The sequence below is a fragment of the Triticum aestivum genome, chromosome 6B, assembly GCF_018294505.1.
Source record: "Triticum aestivum cultivar Chinese Spring chromosome 6B, IWGSC CS RefSeq v2.1, whole genome shotgun sequence".
Taxonomy (NCBI): domain Eukaryota; kingdom Viridiplantae; phylum Streptophyta; class Magnoliopsida; order Poales; family Poaceae; genus Triticum; species Triticum aestivum.
Genome location: NC_057810.1, coordinates 136,376,490 through 136,382,390, shown reverse-complemented (window position 1 = coordinate 136,382,390; position 5,901 = coordinate 136,376,490).

Genomic DNA, 5,901 nt, shown 5'->3' with positions numbered 1-5,901 from the left:
ATCCTCGCGGTTAGCACACGGTGGCCTCGTCACGGAACCGGAAGAAGCCATGCCTATAAAGACAAACTTGGTAGTTAGTAAAGTAAAAAAACATGTATGTATGCAAAAAACAAATAAACAAGACCAAATAACAAATACCATTCACCTTATTTCTGTTGGGGAACGTAGTAATTTCAAAAAATTTCCTACGCACACGCAAGATCATGGTGATGGCATAGCAACGAGAGGGGAGAGTGTTGTCCACATACCCTCGTAGACCGTAAGCGGAAGCGTTATGACAACATGGTTGATGTAGTCGTACGTCTTCACGATCCGACCGATCCAAGCACCGAACGTACGGCACCTCCGATTTCAGCACACGTTCAGCTCGATGACGATCCCTGGCCTCCGATCCAGCAGAGCTCCGGAGATGAGTTCCGTCAGCACGACGGCGTGGTGACGATGATGATGTTCTACCGGCGCAGGGCTTCACCTAAACTCCGCGACGATATTACCGAGGTGGAATATGGTGGAGGGGGGCACCGCACACGGCTAAGGAACAATCCGTAGATCAACTTGTGTGTCATGGGGTGCCCCCCTGCCCCCGTATATAAAGGAGCAAGGGGGGAGGAGGCCGGCCCTAGGAGGGGGCGCGCCAAGTGTGGAGTCCTACTAGGATTCCCTAGTCCTAGTAGGATTCCACCTCCCTTGTTGGAGTAGGAGAAGGGGAAAGAGGGGGAGAGGAAGAAGGAAAGGGGGGCTGCACCCCTTGTCCAATTCGGACCAGAGGGGGGGCGCAGGCCTCCTTCCTTTTGGCCTCTCTCCTCTATTCCCGTATGGCCCAATAAGGCCCATATACTCCCGGGCGAATTCCCATAACTCTCCGGTACTCCGAAAAATAGCCGAATCACTCGGAACCTTTCCGAACTCCGAATATAGTCGTCCAATATATCGATCTTTACGTCTCGACCATTTCGAGACTCCTCGTCATGTCCCCGATCTCATCCGGGACTCCGAACTCCTTCGGTACATCAAAACTCATAAACTCATAATATAACTGTCATCGAAGCCTTAAGCGTGCGGACCCTACGGGTTCGAGAACTATGTAGACATGACCTAGAACTATTCTCGGTCAATAACCAATAGCGGAACCTGGATGCCCATATTGGCTCCTACATATTCTACGAAGATCTTTATCGGTCAAACCGCATAACAACATACGTTGTTCCCTTTGTCATCGGCATGTTACTTGCCCAAGATTCGATCGTCGGAATCCAATACCTAGTTCAATCTCGTTACCGGCAAGTCTCTTTACTCGTTACGTAATGCATCATTCCGTAACTAACTCATTAGTCACATTGCTTGCAAGGCTTATAGTGATGTGCATTACCGAGAGGGCCCAGAGATACCTCTCCGACAATCGGAGTGACAAAACCTAATCTCGAAATACGCCAACCCAACATGTACCTTTGGAGACACCTGTAGTACTCCTTTATAATCACCCAGTTACGTTGTGACGTTTGGTAGCACCCAAAGTGTTCCTCCGGTAAATGGGAGTTGCATAATCTCATAGTTACAGGAACATGTATAAGTCATGAAGAAAGCAATAGCAACATACTAAACGATCAAGTGCTAGGCTAACGGAATGGGTCATGTCAATCACATCATTCTCCTAATGATGTGATCCCATTAATCAAATGACAACTCTTTTGTCCATGGCTAGGAAACATAACCATCTTTGATAAACGAGCTAGTCAAGTAGAGGCATACTAGTGACATTATGTTTGTCTATGTATTCACACATGTATTATGTTTCCGGTTAATACAATTCTAGCATGAATAATAAACATTTATCGTAAAATAAGAAAATAAATAATAACTTTATTATTGCCTCTAGGTCATATTTCCTTCAATTTCAACCATGTGGGTTAAGCAAGATGTCAATAGGCCTTCCTCTATCAACCCTTCTCGTCCTACGACCACGGCCACCGGTACCCGACTGCCCCCCCCACGCCCTCTAATACTGTCTCCTCGTCAACTACCGCCAAGATTCGTCTGTCCTCCACGCGCACCACTCCTGCCTCCTCGTCCACTACCACTCCTACCTCCTCATGTGCCACCGGTACCTCCTCTTCTTCTTCCGCATACACATCATCTTGAGCAATAGCATCTCCATCAACATGAGCAATGGCATCTCCATCAACATGAACATTTGCATGTTCATCAACATGAGCAACGGCCTCATCTTCAACATGATCATCACCTACAAGAACTATTGCTCTAGCATTGATGATGTCCTCTTCATTTTGTTGGCTACTTGGTGGTTGGCTAGCTGCATTGTGGTCAAACACCACGACAGCATCATGTATTGGGGAGGACACATTCCGGTTCAAGTCAAGTAGTGGCCGAGGAACTTCAACCTTGAATTGTCTTGTGGCAAATAACTCAAGTGACTTGTCTTGTGATCCCTCAACTTTATCCTTATACACATGCCAATGCAATTGAGAGGTGATGGGCATACCCTTTAATCGGGATTTTACTCCCACTCCCACATCATAACGTCCAATAAGCTTCACACCATCACTCGGGTTAATCCAATTGAGGACGTTTCTCACTTTCACGACAATATCATCATAGCTCGGGCTTGTCTCAAAAACCATGGCCTCCTCCCCTTCGTCGGCATTTCCATGCATGAAAGCCGCCTTGTCCAAATAATGCACATTCACTAGTTTATCCATCTAAAAACAATGGAACAAACTTGAGTCATCCATGGACCGGTCATTTCATATGGATGAATTATCTAAAATATAAGGTTTTGAATCTAACAACTAGTTTACCTTAATCATAGCACTAACCCTAACCCTAACCTAAATACACCCCTAACCCTAAGTCTTAAGCTAGCTTGCCACAACAAAGAGTGACACATATTACTTAGATCAACCATGAATACACCATAAATGCCCCATAAATGTGCCATAAATGCACAATAAATGCTAAACTAGAGGAAGAACTAGGGGGTTGCAAAACTAGTTCATTCCAACAAAAGTAGATGATTTGAACCAACCAAATGAAGGGGGATGGGGGAGGTACCTTGGGTGATGCAAATGGCCTCGATCCACCGGCCAAATCTCAAGCAATGGAGGGGGATCTAGTGGGTGTTTTGGTGGGGGAGAAGAGGGGGAGAGAGTGTGAGCTCGGGAGGGAGGAAGAAGATGAGTGGAGTGGGTGGGTGGTGAGTGGACCCCACCAAACATTATCTCCAGGACCCTACCGCCGGGGTCCTCGGCGGTAGGGTGTTGGAGCCTACCGCCGAGCCCTGCGGCGGTATGTCCCTTTGCCACGTCAGCCCCCGTTAACGGCCAGACGGCCGTCAAAGTACCCTACCGTCAGCTAGCATGGCGGTAGCCTGCACACATCTACCGCCACGGAGCCCAGCGGTAGATAAAAGGGTCAAATGTCAAAATAATTTCCAACCGGGGTCAGATCCTGATTTTAGACGTGAAAAGGGTCAAAACACGAAATTTTGCCCCCCTCCGCCGCCGGCTGACGAAGGTCTCGGGGATGACGGCGCACCGGCTTCTCCACCACTGCCTGAGCCCTGGCCGCGTGTCCATGACTTCCCTGCGCGCGGACGATCCTCTCGCGACCGCTCCGGCGCTGGTGGTCGTCGGCGGCGCCGAAAGCAACCTGCCACCCCTCCGCAGCATACCTGGCATGGCATCCTCGGGCCGTACCCCGTGGCCTCGGGTGCTGCGGCCAGGATTCCCACCCGGCTCCACCTTGGGGACCGCGCGTCTGATGTCAGGCATGGCCCATCTCTGGCCATGGATGGGTCTGCAGACCTGCGAAGGAGCTCTGCGCCGCTGGGTTCCGGTTAGGCCAGCATTTTGGACGCTTCTGCAGCGACCGATGTGACCACTTTGACCGCTCCCCAACGGCCACCATCTCCTGTGCTAGGTGGCAAAATTTCGTGTTTTGACCCTTTTGTGAAACAAAATCGAGATCTGACCCCAGTCTAAAAACATTTCGAAATCTGACCCTTTTGCTACCGCCAGAACCTCAGGCGGTAGGGTTGCACAGCCTACCGCCGCAGGTTCCGGCGGTAGGTGTGCCTGACGGCCGTCAATCCGTTAACGGCTGCTGACGTACCTACCGCCAAAGACCACGGCGGTAGCCCGCACAAACCTACCGCCGAGTTCCCTGGCGGTAGGTTGGCACTAAACTTAACTACTTTGTTTTTGTCTTCAATTTTTTTTGCCATAAGACATAGCAGAAGAAACATAACATAGACATAAGAAACATAACATAAGCACAATTTTATAGACATAACATAGTTTGATCACATCCACAAAATTTTTCCGTTACGGACTAAGAAACAAATACCAAATAACATAGTTTGATCACATAACATAGTACAAAGGCAACATAAGAAGTTTAACGAGTTCAACGGTCATCGACCACATAAAAGGTTTCATCCATAGGTAGAAATCAAACATGACGATCATCAGCAGCCACACACATATATAGTTTAGATGATATCAATGACGATCATCATCTTCAAGCCTTGACGGGTGGTCTTCCTGATAGTAATAAGGATGGCCTGTCCAACATGAAGATTCTTATCAACAAGGAAGCTCTTCCACCCATGTGTGCTTAAATTTGTGCGGCCGTCCATGTCCACGCCATACGCACAAGTAGTGATGGGCCCGTTGCGGTAAGGCGTATTCCAGCATAGCCTTCTTCATCAGCCTCGACGCCACAACTCTCAGATAGGCTCTTTGGCAATTTCTGAATAAGAAAAACATATCAATTAATAAGTATGGATTATCTAAACTATTAACAATTACTTGGATTCTACACTAAAAACATACCATCTCATGTCGATCAACCATGGTAGTTGTCAGACGGGTCACGAATGGCGCCCCGATCAATTCACCACGTGGCAGAAAGTTGTCCCATAGGTTGCACACCTCCTGTTCACTCAGCCTCACTCTTTGAGCACAGATGGCTTCCTCAAGTGGGTCTTCATCTTCATTGTCCTCATCAAGTGGTGGTGGTGGCGCCATGTTCCTTATATAAGCATTGATTGGATAAAGTTAATTAAACATGAATATTTGTTCTAATGCAAGCAAAACAAATATCTACAATATTCACACAATAAGTCATCACATATGGTGGTGGTGGTGGCTCTAAGAAAGACTAAACCTAGGGTTCATCTAGGTTCTAGGGTTCATCTAGGTTCTAGGATTCATCTAGGGTCTAGGGTTCATCTAGGTTCTAGGGTTCATCTAGGTTCTAGGGTTCTAGGATTCATCTAGGTTCTAGGGTTCATCATATCAACTAGATAGTGTTCCTCGTATTGCTATAAGAAAGACTAAACCTAGTGTTCATCAACTAGGTTTATCACATTGCAATCATCTAGGTTTAGGGTTCATCATAACAACTAGATAGGGTTCCTCATATGGCTATAAGAAAGCGGAATGATTGACTCAAAGTAATTGGGGGATTGGAGGAGCTTACCTTCCTCCTTCCATAGCCATCTCGATACGCAAAATCCGTGAATCAACAAAGAAGATCGGAGTGGGGAAGTGGAGGAGATGAGAAAATGGGCGAGAGGAAGAAGAAGGTGGCTGGGTGGGTGGGGATTAGGGTTTGTGGTGGGGTGGGCGCGGGCGGCTGGCTTTATAAATGCCCAAACCTTACCGCCATAGTATTCGGCGATAGCCGGCCACGACCTACCGCTATCCAGCCCGACGGTAGGATGCCTCCCCCCCCCAAACCAATCTTCTGTGACCAAAAAATCGATCAACGCAGCAGTAGGGTTGCGCTGCCTACCGCCAAGGGCCTGGGCGGTAGGGTGCTACCGCCGAGCACCCTGGCGGTAGGCTACACAACCCTACCGCTGCGGTGGTAGATTTTTTG